Consider the following 20,201-nt stretch of genomic DNA (forward strand, 5'->3'; position numbering starts at 1 on the left):
TGTTTTATGCATATAGTTTATTTTTAAATAATTTTTAATTTTTTTTACAATCCAGTTGTTATCCTACTGTGATCTGTCCTCCAACAGTTCCTCTTTCCATTCCTCCTCCTCCCATATCCAAGGGGATATCCTAACCCTGCCACCTCTGGTAGGTTAGCCCACCAGGCAGGCCTCTTTACTCCCTTGGTCCACAAGTCTCCTGAGAGTTAGGTGCATCTTCTCTCACTAAGGCCAGACAATGCAGTCCTCTAGTGTAAAAGTGTCAGGGACCTAATATCAGCTGGCGTATGCTGCCTGGTTGATGGCTGTGTCTTAGAGATCTCAGGGGTCCATGTTGGTTGAGACTGCTGGTCTTCCTAGGGGTTGCTCTCCTCCTCCGTTTCTTCCAACATTTCCAAATTCAACCACAGGGGCCCCCAGCTTGTGTCTTCTGGTTGGGTCTAAGTGTCTGCATCTGACTCTTGCAGCTGCTTGTTGGGCCTCTTGAAGGGCAGCCATGCTAAGCTCCTGTCTGTAAGCACACCATAGTATCAGTAGTTGGGTCAGGTTTTGCAGCCTCACCTTGAGTTGGATCCCAATTTGGGGCAGCCCCTGGACCTCCTTTTCCTCTGTCTCTTCTCTGTTTTTTCTCCCTGCAATTCATTTAGACAAAAACAATTCCGAGTCAGAGTTTTGACTGTGGGATAGCAACCCCATCCCTTCACTTGATGCCCTGTCTTTCTACTGAAGGTAGACTCTACAAGTTCCCTCTCCCCACTGTTGGACACTTAATCTAAGGTCACTCACTTCTCAGGTCTCTCATATATTCTAGAGGGACACACACACACACACACACACACACACACACACACACACACACACACATTCATGCTGGAACCCTCTGCTAAAATCCTTATCAATAACAAGTCATCATTTTGCCAGTTGTATGAACTCTTGTGCCATTTAGAAGTATGCCATGTGGTTATAAGTAAAAATGTGCAAAGTAATAAAGAAAATCTCACTAATGGTTTTTCAAAGGTATTCTACAGTATACATATTTTCAGGTAAAATATTCCCAATTCACTCTTTCTCAAGCTTTTCTTGTCTAACAATGTAGCCATTCTGTAAAATATTTATATGTCCTCATTGTCTTTGTTTGGGTTCTCTTGCTAAGAAGAGAGCATGTGACTAAGGCCACTCTTATAAAGAAAATATTTAATTGAAGCTTGTTTAGAGTTCCAGAGGTTAGTCCTTCATCATCATGGTAGGAAGGACGGAAGCATGCAAGCAGGCATGAAATAGGTTCTGCATCTTGATCTGTAGGCAGTAGGAGACTGTTTCTTACACTGTGCAAAACTGGAGCATAGGAGACCTCAAACTCCATTATCACAATGATACACTCCAACAAGAACAAATGTATGCTAAGCACTAATATGAGACAAGAATTCAAACACTTGGGTCTGTAGGGGGCATAAATATCCAAACTCCCACACACATAGTTATGGAAATTTAGACTTCATTCAATGCATTTGTTTATGAATCTAAAATTATATATATATATATATATTCACACTGTGAATTTTACTGAGAAAATATATCCTATCTCTTACTCTAAAAATCTGTGCTAGGAGACAAATTCACGTGCAGTGGCCTGCAGCAAATTGTCCCTCAACATTCCTGGAGAAGGATTTTTAGTGATCATCAGATCAAGGTTACATACTCATTTCTACTTAAAATTAAAGGACAAACAACTAATTTTGATTGGAATCAATAGGTCCCTTAAATAGGAAGAGTAATGTGGTCTTATAGGTGGTTCAGCTGTCTATTGAAAATAAAAAAAGAGAAGAAGTAGCAAGTCCTGTTGGATATCTTTCCACATATTTGTATTGTAGATAAGAAGACAAGTTTTATTGTATTCTAAACAAAAAAATAAAAATTTCACCTTTTATTTCTACATTTTTACTTTATTTTACTTATTTTTACATTTATTTTTGGACTAACACAATCTGCTGATGAAGGATAGAACACTTGCTTTGGATTTAAACTTTAGAATTATTTTAATCTCTTGAGAGTTGAAATTACAGATGGAGAGGATGTTTTAAGATCAGATATATAGACAGATGATAGATGATAGATGGTGATAGATAAATAGATGATAGATAGAACTATAGATGCTGTGTATGTTTTTGTGTGTTCCAGCCAATATAAATCAAAGAAAACAACATATTGTGTTCATTGTGCATCTTTATATACATTTTCATCATCTGATTATTCTATATATAATTCCCCATTAACTTAAAAGAAGCAGTACTTAAAGTTTTCACATTAGTAGCCTGGCTAGATGCCCGAGTATTACAGATGCCATGTCCTGTGGTAGAAATATGGAAAGTCCCTCCTTAGTGTGCTCTAGATATCTCCTGGTTTTAGCACTAGAATGAAATTTTATAGTTTGTATTACTCAAATCAATTACCAGGACCGCTGAAGAGAATCAACTTAATTCATCAGAATGATGTGTTGCATAATAATATGAAATTATAGAATTATTATTATTATTATTATTATTATTATTATCAAACAAATAGCTCAAATTACAGCAAACCCTTGTTTACTTAACTCTGTTGGTCAAACTTATTTCTAGGACTATTCTTTTTATTTCTTCCTTTCCCATTTAGTCTAAGAAGAAATTGCTTGAGAAAAAGATAACAAACATCAGGCTGTTCTCCAAAACAACACATGGTATAACTTTAGAAAACCAATATTAAGACTATTACATTATTTTCCAGTAAGATGCATTTGACAAGTCAACTCCCGTTCACAAAAACATGGTTATATTCCTGTTGAACAGCCCCACTCATGTGAGAGAAAACAGTTGTCTATAACTTTCATCTTCTTCCTCAGCTTCTTTTTCATCATCCTTCATCAACTTCAGCTGGTTATCCCCTATCTTCATTCTTGTCATCATGCAGCAGTTCACCCTCCTCAGCAGAGTCATCAGCACCTGCCTCAGACTCCATCTCCATATCAGTTTCACCTTTCTTCACAGACACTGATCTGCTCTTCTTCACACTTTTCATTCTACATCTTTCTTTTTTACTTTGTTCTTTTTCAGTTTTTCCAAGCTTCCCAGCAGAGGCTGCACCTCCTATTTTAACTGAATCAGCTTCTTTTAGTGGTCTGAAGGTCATCAATTTTCAACTTTCCCAACTTCGAAGAAGATCCCCATTTCCATTCTTCTTCTTCTTTTTTAATTAACTTGAAGATTTCTTATTTACATTCAATTGCTATTCCCTTCCCCGGTTTCCACGACAACATCCCCCTAACCCCTGCCCCTCCTCTTCTTTATGGGTGTTCCCCTCCCCATCCTCCCCCCATTGCCGCCCTGCCCCCAACAATCACTTTCACTGGGGGTTCAGTCTTAGCAGGACCCAGGGCTTCCCCTTCCACTGGTGCTCTTACTAGGTTATTCATTGCTACCTATGAGGTTAGAGTCCAGGGTCAGTCCATGTATAGTCTTTAGGTAGTGGCTTAGTCCCTGGAAGCTCTGGTTGCTTGGCATTGTTGTTCATATGTGGTCTCAAGTCCCTTCAAGCTCTTCCAGTTCTTTCTCTGATTCCTTCAACAGGGGTCCTATTCTCAGTTCAGTGGTTTGCTGCTGGCATTCGCCTCTGTATTTGCTATATTCTGGCTGTGTCTCTCAGGAGAGATCTACATCCGGTTCCTGTCAGCCTGCACTTCTTTGCTTCATCCATCTTGTCTAATTGGGTGGCTGTATATGTATGAACCACATGTGGGGCAGGCTCTGAATGGGTGCTCCTTCTGTCTCTGTTTTAATCTTTGCCCCTCTATTCCCTGCCAAGGGTATTCTTGTTCCCCTTTTAAAGAAAGAGTGAAGCTTTCACATTTTATCATCCGTCTTGAGTTTCATGTGTTCTGTATATCAAGGGTACTTCAAGCATTTGGGCTAATAGCCACTTATCAATGAGTGCATACCATGTGCGTTTTTCTGTGATTGGGTTACCACACTCAGGATGATATTCTCCAGTTCCAACCATTTGCCTATGAATTTCATAAACTCGTTGTTTTTGATAGCTGAGTACTATTCCATTGTGTAGATGTACCACATTTTCTGTATCCATTCCTCTGTTTAAGGGCATCTGGGTTCTTTCCAGCTTCTGGCTATTATAAATAAGGCTGCTATGAACATAGTGGAGCATGTGGCTCTGCTGTATGTTAGGGCATCTTTTGGGTATAGGCTCAAAACGGTATGTATAGCTGGGTCCTCAGGTAGTTCAGTGTCCAATTTTCTGAGGAACCTCCAGATTGATTTCCAGAATGGTTATACCAGTCTGCAGTCCCACAAACAATGGAGGAGTGTTCCTCTTTCTCCATATCCTCGCCAGCATTTGCTGTCACCTGAGTTGTTGATCTTAGCCATTCTCACTGGTGTGAGGTGAAATCTCAGGGTTGTTTTGATTTGCATTTTCCTTATGACTAAAGATGTTGAACATTTCTTTTGGTGTTTCTCAGCCATTCGGCATTCCTCAGCTGTGAATTCTTTGTTTAGCTCTGAACCGCTTTTTTTTAATAGGGTTATTTGTCTCCCTGCGGTCTATCTTCTTGAGTTCTTTGTATATTTTGGATATAAGGCCTCTATCTGTTGTAGGATTGGTAAAGATCTTTTCCCAATCTGTTGGTTGCCGTTTTGTCCTAACCACAGTGTCCTTTGCCTTACAGAAGCTTTGCAGTTTTATGAGATCCCATTTGTCAATTCTTGGTCTTAGAGCATAAGCCATTGGTGTTTTGTTCAGGAAATTTTTTCCAGTGCCCATGTGTTCGAGATGCTTCCCCACTTTTTCTTCTATTAGTTTGAATGTATCTGGTTTGATGAGTAGGTCCTTGATCCACTTTGACTTAAGCTTTGTACAGGGTGATAAGCATGGGTCGATCTGCATTCTTCTACATGTTGACCTCCAGTTGAACAAGCACCATTTGCTGAAAATGCTATCTTTTTTCCATTGGATGGTTTTGGCTCCTTTGTCAAAAATCAACTGACCATAGGTGTGTAGGTTCATTTCTGGGTCTTCAATTCTATTCCATTGGTCTATCTGTCTGTCTCTGTACCAATACCCTGCAGTTTTTATCACTATTGCTCTGTAATACTGCTTGAGTTCAGGGATAGTGATTGCCCCTGAAGTCCTTTTATTGTTGAGGATAGTTTAAGCTATCCTGGATTTTTTGTTATTCCAGATGAATTTGCAAATTGTTCTTTCTAACTCACTGAAGAATTGGATTGGTATTTTGATGGGGATTGCATTGAATCTGTAGATCGCTTTTGGTAAAATGGCCATTTTTACTATATTAATCCTGCCAATCCATGAGCATGGGAGATCTTTCCATCTTCGAGGTCTTCTTCAATTTCTTTCTTCAGAGGCTTGATGTTCTTATTGTACAGATCTTTTACTTGCTTGGTTAAAGTCACACCGACGTACTTTATATTATTTGGTACTATTATGAAGGGTGTCATTTCTCTAATTTCTTTCTCGGCTTGTTTCTCTTTTTGTGTAGAGGAAGGCTAGTGATTCACTTGAGGTAATTTTATACCCAGCCACTTTGCTGAAGTTGTTTATCAGCTTTAGTAGTTCTCTGGAGGAACTTTTGGGATCACTTAAATATACTATCATATCATCTGCAAATAGTGATATTTTGACTTCTTCTTTTCCAATCTGTATCCCCTTGATCTCCTTTTGTTGTCTTATTGCTCTGGCTAGAACTTCAAGAACTATATTGAATAAGTCGGGAGAGAGTGGGCAGCCTTGTCTAGTCCGTGATTTTAGTGGGAATGCTTCAAGTTTCTCTCCATTTTATTTAATGTTAGCAACTGGTTTGCTGTATATGGCTTTTACTATGTTTAGGTATGGGCCTTGGATTCCTATTCTTTCCAGGACTTTTATCATGAAGGGGTGTTGAATTTTGTCAAATGCTTTCTCAGCATCTAATGAAATGATCATGTGGTTTTGTTCTTACAGTTTGTTTATATAATGGATCACGTTGATGGTTTTCCGTATATTAAACCATCCCTGCATGGATAATATTGGTATGATGAAAGTCTGATAGAATTCCGCACTAAAACCGTCTGGACCTGGGCTCTTTTTGGTTGGGAGAACTTTAATGACTGCTTCTATTTCTTTAGGAGTTATGGGGTTGGTTAACTGGTTTATCTGATCCTGATTTAACTTCGGTTCCTGGTATCTGTCTAGGAAATTGTCCATTTCCTGCAGATTTTCAAGTTTTGTTGAATATATGCTTTTGTAGAAAGATCTGATGATTTTTTGAATTTCCTCTGATTCTGTAGTTATGTCTCCCTTTTCATTTCTGATTTTGTTAATTTGGACACTCTCTCTGTGTCCTCTCATTAGTCTGGCTAAGGGTTTATCTATCTTGTTGATTTTTCTCAAAGAACCAATTTTTGGTTCTGTTGATTCTTTCTATGGTCTTTTTTGTTTCTTGGTTGATTTCAGCTCTGAGTTTGATTATTTCCTGCCTTCTACTCCTCCTGGGTGTATTTGCTTCTTTTTGTTCTAGAGTTTTTAAGTGTGCTGTCAAGCTGCTGACATATGCTCTCTTCTGTTTTTTTTTTTTTTTTTTTTTTTTTTTTTTTTTCTGCAGGCACTCAGAGCTACGAGTTTTCCTCTTAGCACAGCTTTCATTGTGTCCCATAAGTTTGGGTATATTGTACATTCATTTTCATTATATTCTAAGAAGTCTTTAATTTCTTTCTTTATTTCTTCCTTGACCAGTTATTGTTGAGTAGAGCATTGTTCAACTTCCACGTACATGTGGGCGTTCTTCCCTTATTGTTATTGAAGACCAGCTTTAGGCCGTGGTGGTCTGATAGCATGCATGTGTTTACTTCTTTCTTTCTGTACCTGATGAGGCCTGTTTTTTGACCAATTATATAGTCAATTTTGGAGAAAGTACCATGAGGAGCTGAGAAGAATGTATATCCTTTTGCTTTAGGATAGAATATTCTATAAATATCTGTTAAGTCCATTTGGTTCATGACTTCTCTTAGTCTGTCTATATTTCTGTTTAATTTCTGTTTCCATGACCTGTCCATTGATGAGAGTAGGGTGTTGAAATCTCTTACTATTATTGTGTGATGTGCAATGTGTGTTTTGAGCTTTAGTAAGGTTTCTTTTATGTATGTAGATGCCCTTATACTTGGGGTATAGATATTTAGGATTGAGAGTTCATCTTGGTGGATTTTCCTTTGATGAATATGAAGTGTCCTTCCTTATCTTTTTTGATGACTTTTAGTTTAAATTTGATGTTATTTGATGTTAGAATGGCTACTCCAGCTTGCTTCTTCAGACCATTTGCTTGGAAAGTTGTTTTCCAGCCTTTCACTCTGAGGTAGTGTCTGTCTTTGTCTCTGAGGTGTGTTTCCTGTAGGCAGCAGAATGCAGGGTCCTCATTGCGTATCCAGTTTGTTAATCTATGTCTTTTTATTGGAGAGTTGAGGCCATTGATGTTGAGAGATATTAAGGAACAGTGATTATTGCTTCTGTTATATTCATATTTGGATATGGTTATGTTTGTGTTCTTTTCTTCTCTTTGTTTTGTTGCCAGGACGATTAGTTTCTTGCTTTATCTAGGGTTTAGCTTGCTTCCTTATGTTGGGCTTTACCATTTATTATCCTTTGTAGTGCTGGATTTGTAGAAAGATATTGTGTAAATTTGTTTTTGTCATGGAATACCTTGGTTTCTCCATCTATGTTAATTGAGAGTTTTGCAGGATACAGTAACCTGGGCTGGCATTTGTGTTCTCTTAGGGTCTGTATGACATCTGTCCAGGATCTTCTGGCTTTCATAGTTTCTGGCGAAAAGTCTGGTGTGATTCTGATAGGTCTGCCTTTATATGTTACTTGATCCTTTTCCCTTACTGCTTTTAATATTCTTTCTTTATTTTGTGCATTTGCTGTTTTGACTATTATGTGACAGGAGGAGTTTCTTTTCTGGTCCAACCTATTTGGAGTTCTGTAGGCTTCTTGTATGCTTATGGGCATCTCTTTCTTTAGGTTAGGGTAGTTTTCTTCTATGATTTTGTTGAAGATATTTACTGGTCCTTTGAGCTGGGAGTCTTCACTTTCTTCTATACCTATTATCCGTATGGTTGATCTTCTCATTGAGTCCTGGATTTCCTGTATTTTTTGGACTAGTAGCTTTTTCTGCTTTACATTATCTTTGACAGTTGTGTCGATGATTTCTATGGAATCTTCTGCTCCTGAGATTCTCTCTTCTATCTCTTGTATTCTGTTGGTAATGCTTGTATCTATGGCTCCTTGTCTCTTCCTTTGGTTTTCTATATCCAGGGTTGTTTCCCTGTGTTCTTTCTTGATTGCTTCTATTTCCATTTCTAATTACTGCAACTGTTTGATTGTGTTTTCCTGGAATTCTTTCAGAGATTTTTGTGATTCCTCTCTATAGGCTTCTACTTCTTTATTTATGTTTTCCTGTGTTTCTCCTAGGGAGTTCTTAATGTCTTTCTTGAAGTCCTCCAACATCGTGATCAAATATGTTTTTGAATCTAGATCTTGTTTTTCTTGCGTGTTTGGATATTCAATGTTTGCTTTGGTGGGAGAATTGGGCTCCGATGATGCCATATAGTCTTGGTTTCTTTTGCTTGGGTTCCTGTGCTTGCCTCTCGCCATCAGCTTATCTCTGGTATTACTTTGTTCTGCTATTTCTGACAGTGGCTAGACTGTCCTATAAGCCTGTGTATCAGGAGTGCTGTAGACCTGTTTTCTTGTTTTCTTTCAGCCAGTTATGGGAAGAGAGTGTTCTGATTTTGGGTGTGTAGTTTTTCCTGTTTACAGGTCTTCAGCTGTTCCTGTGGGCCTGTGTCCTAAGTTCAACAGGCAGGTTGCTTGGAGCAGAAAAGTTTGTCTTACCTGTAGTCTCAAGGCTCAAGTTTGCTCGTGGTGTTTTCGTTATGAACTCTCCATGAGGGCAGCAACCAGGAGGACCTGCGCCCCCCTTTCTGGGATCCCCCGTGCACCAGGGTCCCAGATGGCGTTTGGTGTTTTCCTCTGGATTCAGACATGTGGGCAGAGTGTAGTCTCTTCTGGCTTTCCAGGCGTGTTGCCAGTTCCATTCTTCTAATTGAATCCATTTTTAACCTTTATTGATGTGTTCCCTGACAAACACTGGCATTTGGATGTCATCAGAGCTCAAGCAATAGGAGGAGGAAGAGGAACACGTGCTGGGTAACTATACATCCTGTGATAATAATCCCATTGAGAGTCCCAGTCCCAGTCAAATGAGAAACCATACATCTCTGTTGTATGTCGTTTCACACCTGCTTTTCTGTAGAGAGCTGGGACGTGCCTTGCCTCAAAGATGGCACTGGTTTCCGCCTTCCACCCTCCCAATGGTGAGCGCTCCTTGCAGTAAACAAGTCCTTATTTGACTATGTCTTCCTGGCCTGCTAGCTTCCGCATAGTGACAGCCTATCTACATGACCCACGTGGCTTGCTAGGACTGGCCAGTGCTAGCTATTTAAATGTGGTGCAGGGCGTTCCCCGGGGAGAGAGAGTCAGAAGAGAGAGAGTCAGAAGAGATAGAGGTCAGAAGATTGTATCAAGGTTCCTGAGTAAAACTGCTTGAAGAAGATCTCCTGTGGTCGTGTCTTCCTTGCTGGTTGAGGTTGGGCGTGACAAGTGGTGGCCTATATGGAGAATCCTCGAATCCACCGTAAAAGGTTTTAACTCTCTCTGAGATCAGAACTTCTTGCAGTCAGGGCAGCGCTGGAAAGTTCCCAAGGTAAGGTGGGACAATAAGGACCACGGGAAATAAGCGGCTATAAAGTCTCAGGGTAGTGAGCAAGTAAAGTTCGCGGTAGCAGCGAACCGAAAGTAAAGTTCATGGTAACAGCGAACCGAAAGTAAAGTTTGCGGTAGCAGCGAACCAAAAGGAGACAATAAAGTTCCCAGGTTTTGGGACGAGGGTTAAGTTCTCGGATTGAGACTATAAGGTTCCCGGTTTTGGGACAAGTTAAGAGGGACGTAGCTTATACCCGGAAATCTGGAGAGTTTTCTGCATTACTACAGCCATTGTTACTGTTAATAGCAGTTTCTGCAACCACAGCCATTGCTGCAGCCATATCCCGTACCTCCGTAGTACAGACTGTGGCAGCTGTAAGTAATTTATCCACAGCTGTAAGTAATCTATCTGCAGGTGTTGCAGAAGCTTTAGATGTTCAGGGTAATATTAATAGTCAGTTAAAAGCGCGAATTTTGCTGCTGTATCAGTGGGTCGATTTTCTCCAGGAACAAGCGGGTATTATGATGGGTGTGACTTTGAGTTTTATGGTTATATTATTACTCTGGGAGAGAGTACAAGATACAAGCTTTTCCGGTTTCAGACTAAGGAACACAGTATTTTGGGAGAAAGATTTTGTCCTTGTGCTTTTAAAAGGTGTGATTAGGCTCTGGAAACCTCACAGAGTCATACTGATCAGATTTGATAGAGGTAGACCGCCTGAAAAATTTATTCAGGAGCAGCGAACTGAAAGCAAAGTTCACTGTAACAGCGGACCGAAAGTAAAGTAAAGTTCGTGGTAGCAGCGAACCCAAAGTAAAGTTCTTGGTGGCAGCGAACCAAAAGTAGCAAGATGCGCAGTGAATTTAGCCGTAGCAGCATAGAAAGTTTTTGTCATGGGGACTTCACAGTCTCATCCAATTTTTCTGGCTCTTCAAGAGCTGTTTGAGCGAAAGAAACTAAAAATAAAAAGAAGCGCCATAGAGAGATTTCTGAGTGAATGCGATGCCATTGCACCCTGGTTCGCAGTCTCTGGTAATCTCATGGTGGCGAGCTGGGACAAGTTAGGGAAAGACCTTGATTTTGCCCGGGAACAGGGGACTCTAAGACCTGGGGTCCGTACAGTATGGCGCTTAGTGCGTAGCTGCCTTGAGGATCAGAAATGTTGTCAGGCAGCTATAGAGAAGGGGCAAGCTGCCCTAGAAATGCTTCAAGAGGAGGGGTCAGAAAAGGAGGGAAGCGCAAAGGAGACAGACTCAGAAAAGACAGATACAGAGGAGGAAGCAGACGAAACAGATTCAGAAGAAGAGTTACAAGAGTTGATAGATCAAATGCGGAAACAGTCTCTAAGAAATAGACAGAAGAAGAAAAGGAAAAAGCCTAAAATGGTGGCGGAACCTCCTGGGCGGTTCCCCTCGGCTCCTCCTCCCTGCAATGCTGTAGAGGGAGGAAGTAGAGTTTCCGGTAGTACATTCTGCCCAGAAGTGTGGAAGGCAGTCCGCACAGAACTACATCTGGCCTATCCTGTTTATATGGATGCTAATCAACAAAGGTATCATGAACCTTTAGACTTTAAAGTGATCAAGTCCCTGGTGGAATCAGTCAGGACATAAGGCATTACGGCCTCATTTACCATAGCTCAGGTTGAGGCCTTACACAGATTTTGCATGACTCCTAATGATTGGACCACCCTGGTGCGAGCGTGCCTTAGTCCAGAACAGTATCTAGATTGGAGAGCTTTTCTAATTGAATATGCCAATGAACAGGCTGCTGCCAATTTTTGGTGTTCCCGAGGCCCACTCCTCTAATTGGTCTAAACAGTTGTCAAGTTATTTTTTTAGGTAATTGGACTGGAGAATTCGATTTCTTAATGGATCAGCTACGTGTAGCCATCGTGACCATGAACTCCACATGTGCAGATGCTGGACTGGCTACAGGATTGTCACCTTGGATTGCTGCTGCTATGAATCATCTGAGGGAGTGGGTGGGTATGGGAGCCCTAGCTGGACTCTTGCTGCTGGTCTCCCTAGTGAGCCTGTGGTGTCTCTGTAGAATGAGGTTTGTTCAGAGGCGGCATGCGGCTATGGTGGTACAGACATTTATAGCCATTGAAGCAGGACAGTCCCCTCAAGCCTGGCTTACGGTCATTCAGAAGACCTAGTTGCACCTCGCCCCTGAGTATATGTGAGTGACCTTGCCCAGCGACAGGCAACTTTCCTTCTACCTAAGGCATGGAACCTTGTGGGCGACGAGGTGTCCTACGACGGGTTTAATGAAGGGATGTCCCTAAGACGGGGGGCGGGGGGAGTCACCACGCTCAGTGGTGCCTTTGCCTGCTTGATTAATTAAACAAAAAGAGGGAACTATAGAGAGCTGCGATGTGCCGTGCCTCAAAGATGGTGCTGGTTTCCGCCTTCCACCCTCCCAACGATGAGCGCTCCTTGCAGTAAACATGTCCTTATTTGGCTATGTCTGCCTGGCCTGCTAGCTTCCGCATAGTGACAGCCTATCTACATGACCCACGTGGCTTGCTAGGACTGGCCAGTGCTAGCTATTTAAATGTGGTGCAGGGCGTTCCCCGGGGAGAGAGAGTCAGAAGAGAGAGTCAGAAGAGAGAGAGTCAGAAGAGATAGAGGTCAGAAGATTGTATCAAGGTTCCTGAGTAAAACTGCTTGAAGAAGATCTCCTGTGGTCGTGTCTTCCTTGCTGGTCGAGGTTGGGTGCGGCACTTCTCCTCAGTTCACTTTTGGATCAGTAGCCAAGGTAATATCTAAAACCTGGCCGGCAATCATTCTGCCATATTCTACAGCTGCAGCAGCTCGGGCACTTCTTTCATTAACACACTCGACAAAGGTAAAGCCCTTATGTACAGTGCAACCCAATATTTTGCCATACTTTGATGGTCACCACATCAGACTTCTTGACCACCAGAATTTTGAGATTCCCAGTAAAATACAGGACTTTCTGGTCGGGGATCTGTTTTGTTGGTAACATTATTGACAATCTCCTTTAATGATAAGGTTTCTCATAAAGCTGAAAATGTGACTGAATATCAAAAAAAAAATCTCACAAGAGGAGGAGAGAATAAAGAGACTGCCTCTCCTACTATGGGTCTATGCCAAGACACCGGAGCTGCAACAGCAAGGAACCACAGCACCGTTAGCTTTCCATCTCTTCACAAAAAATCTAGGACCATTCTTAATGTCTTGATAAATTCATTCAATAATTTGAAGAATTTTTAATCCTTCTTTCTGGATTCATTTCACCCTTACCTATATTTTATCACTGACTTTCCCATGATAAACTATTCCTATCTGTCCTTTCCACCCAGCAGCTGGTTGAGTAAAGAATGATCAGCATTTAATTTCTGGCTCACTTATAGATGTTTCATGATAAATAAATACCTAACCATGGTCTTATTTATGATAATTGGGCAATTCCCTGACATTTATGTAGGCTGACATAACTACAGCTCATCTGAGGTCAGAAAATCACAGTGGTATCAAAAGCAGAGGTAAACTTATTGTGTGGAAGACCTTACAAGCAAGATAGTGAAGCAGGGAAGCCATTGGAAAAGTGAACTAAGTGAGAAGTGGTGAAGGCTTATTGGATAAAATTCAGTGATGTCACAATAGCAATGCAATGAGTTACAGCTTGATCGTGACTGCCATGTTGTCTGTGCTAAATTTCAGATCAGAATAATAAGTGAGCTCAGTTAAATTGCTGATGCCTTTGTTACTGGAAATCTTTTAAATCTATCTATATTAAAAATAGTAAAAATAATACTTACCTTGGGAATTAATTTTCTGAGGTATAAAGGGTTTACTATGCCATTAAAGTCGATCTATATCTAACATGATTAATGCTATGTATGTATTAAAAAACAAGTAAAAGTATAAATCATGTATGCCATATCATAATATAAACCAGTTTAGTATCCATAATTCATAATGTAAATCATTTTAGTATTTAGATAATTATATGCATATCTTTATATATATGCATTAATGGGCAATAAATAAAAGTGGATATTTTTGAGTTTAAGGTGTGGTTCACTGTAGATACCATATGAATTATTTGAGAGAACCTGGATTTGCTTACTGTCACACCACACAGAGACACACACAGACTCAGATGAACACACTCATACACAGACACAGATGAACACAGACAGAGATGAACACACGCACAGAGACATAAATGAACACAGACAGACAGCACACACATGCACACACACACACACACACACACACACACACACACACACACACACGCTATCCATATTGTTTCTATTCTCATGCACTAGACTTTAAGGCCATAGTCTAGAAATGAACAAGTCTTGTTGGTATTTTTTATTACTACTGCTGTTTATTAAAATACATACAGAAACAGAGAAATACATAGACATCAATGCACACACACACACACACACACACACACACACACACACACACACAGACAAATGCAAAGTCAGAGCACTTAACAGTTCCTCTGTCTGACTTGTTTCTCTATTCGAGCCAGAGGAATCTTTCTCTGTTTCCACAAAGATTACTGTAAGTTTTGAGCATGCTTCTGATCTGGATCAGTACCTCTGGTAGAAAAATAGTTTTTTATTGCATTCAGGGCAATGGTTTTCTAAATCTTTGGAAACTTCTACCATTCAGCCTCTTAATGATAAAACATGAGTTTAAGTGAATATGCTCAAAAATATTTGTTGAATTGCTTTTACTCCTATGAGGAAGAAAAAAGAAACTTTGACATATGGAAAATAGATAGTTGACTTCTTTTCCCACTGTAAAGAATGTAGTTAACAAAACAGAAGCCCTTGAAATATTCTTGGGATATTTGCTTTTCAATAGTGTGTCTGAGCCTTGCTAGGTAAGACAAATGGCATTTCATTACATGGGAGTTTGACTAAGCACTAGTGAGAAACGGCCTGACAGTATGATATTCAAGAAGCCAGTGCAGAGCTGTCTGAGCATTATATCATACATTTTCAAAGAAACAAATATTAGCATCACATGAGGCATCGACACCGCTGATAAGTCACATGTCTTCTAAGCTATTAAAAGTGTAGTAGAATATGCATTTCATTAAATTAAGGCCTGTTGATCATCACAAGGCAAGAATTTCAGATCTTCACTGTGTATTGGTGAGAAACTTCAAGACAAGGAAACAGACCAAACTGGACTGGAAACAAACAAACAAACAAACAAACAACAAAACAAAACAAACCCCCAAACACCCAAAGTGTTCTGTTGTTTACACAGAGAACTCATCCATTTCGCCCAACTTTGTAAAAGAAAAAAAAGGAAAAAAAGGAAAGTGAGAGACATGTGAAAAGAGATTCATCTCAAAATAAACACATGTAGTTATGTGGTATAACTTTATAAGCCTTAAAATACAGGGTATTGAGACATTCTGGCCATGGCTTACATAAGTAAATCACAGGTGCAACTTAGTCTCTATTGTTTTCCTAATTAGAAACAAGGAATGAAACTTGAAGGAATTGGTACATATTCATGGAATGGAACCCCAGCAGAGACAGTCTCTGGTTGGCCAGGGCACAAATCCCTGACACTATTCCTGATGATATGTTATGTGTGTAAACAGAAGCCTAGCATGGCTGTCCTCTAAGATGCTCTACCAGCAGCTGACTGAGACAGATGCAGATACTCACAGCCTTACATTGAATTGAGGTAGGGACCTCTATGGAAGAGTTAGGGGAAGGAATGGATGGGGATAAAAAGTCCATAGCAAGACAAACAATGTTAAATAACCTGCACCCTGGGAGCTCTCAGTCAACATCAAAGAGCATAACCTGGCTGGTCAGAGGCCCTTAGCACATGTGTAGCAGAGAACTACCTTGTCTGGGCTCCATGGGAGAGGATGAACCTAACACTGTATAGACTGGATGCTTCAAGGTGGGGTGATGCCTGGGGATGGGTACACTCTCAAAGGAGAAGGGGAGGGGAAGGGGTGGGAAACTGTAAGGCGAATAAGGAGCAGGGCAACATTTGGGGTGTAAGTAAATAAAATAACTTTTAAAAGTACTGGAAAACAGGTAACTGATAATTTCATTAAATTTCATATCCTGTTTGGTTTGGATCTTAGCTATATTTTCTCTTCTGATTACAATTTCAAATTATTTTATTATAGATTAATTTTCTTTGATATTTTGTTCTTTTCACTCTCTGTTATTATTTAAAACACCTTCTAGGATGTTTGTCTTTGTTTCTATCATTGTTTCTCTCTCTCTCTCTCTCTCTCTCTCTCTCTCTCTCTCTCTCTCCTCTCTCCTCTCTCTCAATACTATATCAATATATAGTATTATATGAAAACTCAATATATTTTGGAGTGTGTGTATCTGTGTGTTTGTGAGAGAGAAAATTGTGTGTGTGTGAGAGAGAGAGAGAGAGAGAGTGTGTGTGTGTGTGTGTGTGTGTCTGTGTGTGTGTGTGTCTGTGTGTCTGTGATGGTATTTCAGCATCTCTAAATTACTATCACTGCTTAGGGATTATCATCAATTGTAAATGAATGCACCCAAGAGATTGGTTTTTATTTCAAAATAGAATTTTAAAAAGAGTCAAATTTACCTTAGATAATATTTAAATATTATTTTATGCCTTTATTATTTTTATTCTTATTCTGGAGCTTTTAAATCTTTCTGTTTAAGATGAATGGTTGTCCATGGTGACTGTTCTCTGCAAAAGTCTAATTCTTGAATGAATTTAGCATTGTTGACAGATACTGATAATATCTAAGGAATGGTTGAAGAAAGAGAGGCAAAATAAACCAAAGTAAACAGAGGAAAGAATTGGGCTTTGACCTGGTTTCAGTGAAGGGCATTTGTATTTTGGGAAGTTTCCATGATTTGCGAACTCTTTAAGATCTGGGATAAAAAAGGTATGCCATCACAGATGGAGGAGTAAGCTATTTAATCCTTCAGCAAAAGCTGTGATGCATGCCCTGGCATCCCCTGGATGTCTTTGCAGAGTGGAACATCAATGTCTCTAGAAACCACTTTTGTACCTGTAGTTTGAGTTAATGCCTAGATATCTCTAGTAAATGCCCCTTTCCTTTTTTCTACTATGCAATATAACTGTCAAAATAGTATGTTCAGTCATTTATATTCATTATCTTAATATATTTGATGTCATTCTTTCAAGAAAATGAATATGAGCACAAAAAATCTCCTTAGGAAAGCAAATATGAATGTAGAGAAGGAAGCAGGAACTCATTCTGGAAAGGGAAGATGAGCTTTCTCAAGGTGTATTGTATAATTGTTTGTAAAGACGCCTCCAAGAAAGTCTGGTTGTATCCTTTAGTTTTAGTCATTAGATGTGTTTTATGCCTCTTAATGATAATTGCTGAATACACAACTGTTTGATACTTCTCTGAATGAATTAGAATTTTTCATCTTGCATATGTTTTAAAAGGTAGGAGTGAGACTAGAGGTGTAGCTTAGTGGCTGAGCATTTGCCACACAGGTAAAGCCACCTAGATTTGTACTTAGGAATGAAAATAAAAATAAAATAAAACCTCCATAGTAAATATGATACAGTAACAGAGACCGTGAATCATGCATCTATCTTCAGAGAATTTTGTGAATAGTTGTTTTCAGAGTATTTGATGCATATCTGAAGCTGTTCTAAGAGCTGGGTTACAAACTTTCTAGTTACTTCAACAAAGAGCTTATTCTCTAGAGTTTGAAAACTATAACATGAAAAGTAAAGGAACAGCAGTATCAGTATAAAGAGTGGCTGACTAGTTAAAATTTATTTGTCAAAGCAAAAAGATTGTTAGTAGAGCTGCATACACAATCCGTGTGGTGACCATCAATTTGAAAGTTGCAAATAAACTTCATCTGTATAATCTATAATAATCAATCAATAATGGTTTTTTACATTTTTGGTTTCTAATGGTCATTTGCCTCATATGTCTTTCTGTAAGTTTTATACCTGAGGAAAAATATAATTCACTGCTTGGTGCATTTAACTAGAAATATGTTTGCAAAGTACTTGAAAAAATATCTACTACAAAACTCTGTCTTTAGTTTTGTTGACAGCACTGAATGGAAGCCTGCTCAACTGTCAAACATCATTAGATATCTTTACAAAGCCCATCTTTAATGCCACCTTGAACATTTCATTTGCCCTGTTTGAAACATGTTTTTAAATAATGATTGACTCTTCTAAGAAATAGCATCCTGTAAGTCTATATTAATCTCACTCAGAAAAAAGGTTTTATTGCTTTTTTTTTAATTACTTAGTTGAGCTGGAGAAATGTCTCTATGGTAAAGACTAGATTCTGCTTTTCTCAAGGATGTGACATGGGTTTTCAGCACCATCTAAGCTCTGGTTGACTCCATTCCACTGCTCCTACTGTTCTTGGTGACCCTCATATTGTATTGGCATCTCCAATAGACTGGGGTCTTCTGCTACAACTAGACTTCACCAATAGCATCTCATAGGCTCAATTGATGGTACCAAGCCTCAGCTTTTTCACATGATCCCTTAAGGCCTGGACCATTAGCTGCAAATGAGACTGTACCTTCATCAATGGCCTTCTCTGACCTCTCATAGTGCCAAGCCTCAGCCATTCTCTATGACCCCTTCATACATTCAAAACCAGTACCAGCTGGCTGCTTCTTACACATTACTATGTCAAGCTGCAGCACAAGGTACAACCTAGACTATCTCTGGAACATAGATTTTGTTTGTTTATTTGTTTTGTTTTCTTTTGTTTTTGCTTTTTTGTTTTTGTGGTCCCAGAAAACAATTCTTCTCAATGACACGGTCTCCTCTTAATCACTGCTAATTTCTTAGCTCCAGGTAACTGCCATCAATTATCCCACTAACCCATTATGTTTTTTCTCTAAAAGCCAGAACCACATGGCTGAAGCTACTGAGTTCTGCTGGTTACTGGAGCTGGAACCCCCATCCCCCTTGTTCCATTGCATTTTCCTCAAATTTCTGTTTTTGCAACTACTTTACTGCCTCTGTTTGGCTGTTCTAGAAGTTGCTGTCTATATTGCAGATTTAGAGATTTGTATGGCTCTGTCTCCTGAATACTGGCATCAAGTCTTGTAACACAATGCCTGGAATTAAATTTTTCTCAACATAAAACTTGTTCTATACCAGGCTGACTTTGAACTTAGAGATTTACTTGCCTCTGCTTCCTGAGATTAAAAGTGTGAAGCACACCAACCTAGGACGTAAGGTAAGCTGGGTATGATTTTGCCCCAAAGTCACCAGTCTTCTAATCTGTTTATGGTCGTGAACATAGGATTCGGTTCCATTTTGCTTGCTGTTGCTCTTTTATTACTTGAACTATGCATTTTATACTTTTCCTTTCTCAGCTTACTCCTTTCCACTAAAATGCTCTTCATAAGACTAAAACAGAGAACAAAAATCTCTGATGGGCTTCTTTGAGACTTCCTTTGTCAATGCAATTGTTATAAACCACTTTACCTTAGCCTCAGATAGACTTCAAAAAGGGGTAAAAAGCAGCCCCATTCTTCAGCAAAACAGTCCACAAAAGCAGTCTCTAAGCCACATACTGTAATTGTTCTCCAATGAAACATCTTAGGGTAGGTATGCACAGTTCAAATCACTCAGCAGCAAAGTCTTCAATATTCATATGTGTAGGCATGGACTCATAGATTCATGTTTAAACAAGGCTATGGGGGCCAAGGAGTGGAATGTTGTGGTGTGAATATGCTTGAATCAGGTGTGGCCTTGTTGGAGTAAGTATGGTCTTTTTAGAAGAAGTGTGTCACTGTGATTGCATGTTGTACTGTGATTGTATGTTGTAGATCCTTGTCATAGCTGCCTGAAAGCCAGTCTTCTAGTGGCCTTCATATGAAGATTCAGGACTCTCAGTTCCTCCTATATTATATCTATCTGGATGTTGCCATGCTCCTGCTATGATGATAAAGGACCGATCTTCTGAACTTGTAAGCTAGATCAAGTTAAATGTTGTCCTTATGAAAAAATAAAGGAATAAATGGCTGTACATATTTTAAAGATTGTAACATTCATATTTTTGCTCCTTTTCATAGATGCATACTGTTTGATATTAAGAGACAAAAGATACCATGTTCATCTCTAACAAGCAGAACTATTACTGATTCAATTAACTTTTTGATCCATTGTTGAACATCTGTGAGATAATGGAAAAAATCTGATTAAGTTACAAATTGAGCCCATATTACTATAGAGATATGGATATATTGCAAGTTAGATGCTCTACCACCCTTGGAAAATGTTTTGAAAATAATTGTTAAGTCTATTTCAGGTAACAGCACTGTGGGAATATGAATTCCACTTGAGCAATGTAAACACAACACAATTGTCTTTTTGTCACTCCTCAGAGCTACTTTTATGATTTTGAAATCCAA

General features: G+C 39.4%; 1 pseudogene; it reads right to left on the reverse strand.

Annotated features, from left to right (window-relative positions):
• Positions 1–2,831: 2,831 nt before the first annotated feature.
• Hnrnpc-ps3 (heterogeneous nuclear ribonucleoprotein C, pseudogene 3) lies at positions 2,832–10,142 on the reverse strand (annotated as a pseudogene).
• Between the last annotated feature and the right edge of the window lie 10,059 nt (positions 10,143–20,201).

The sequence above is a fragment of the Rattus norvegicus genome, chromosome 4 (genome assembly GCF_036323735.1).
Source record: "Rattus norvegicus strain BN/NHsdMcwi chromosome 4, GRCr8, whole genome shotgun sequence".
Classification (NCBI taxonomy): domain Eukaryota; kingdom Metazoa; phylum Chordata; class Mammalia; order Rodentia; family Muridae; genus Rattus; species Rattus norvegicus.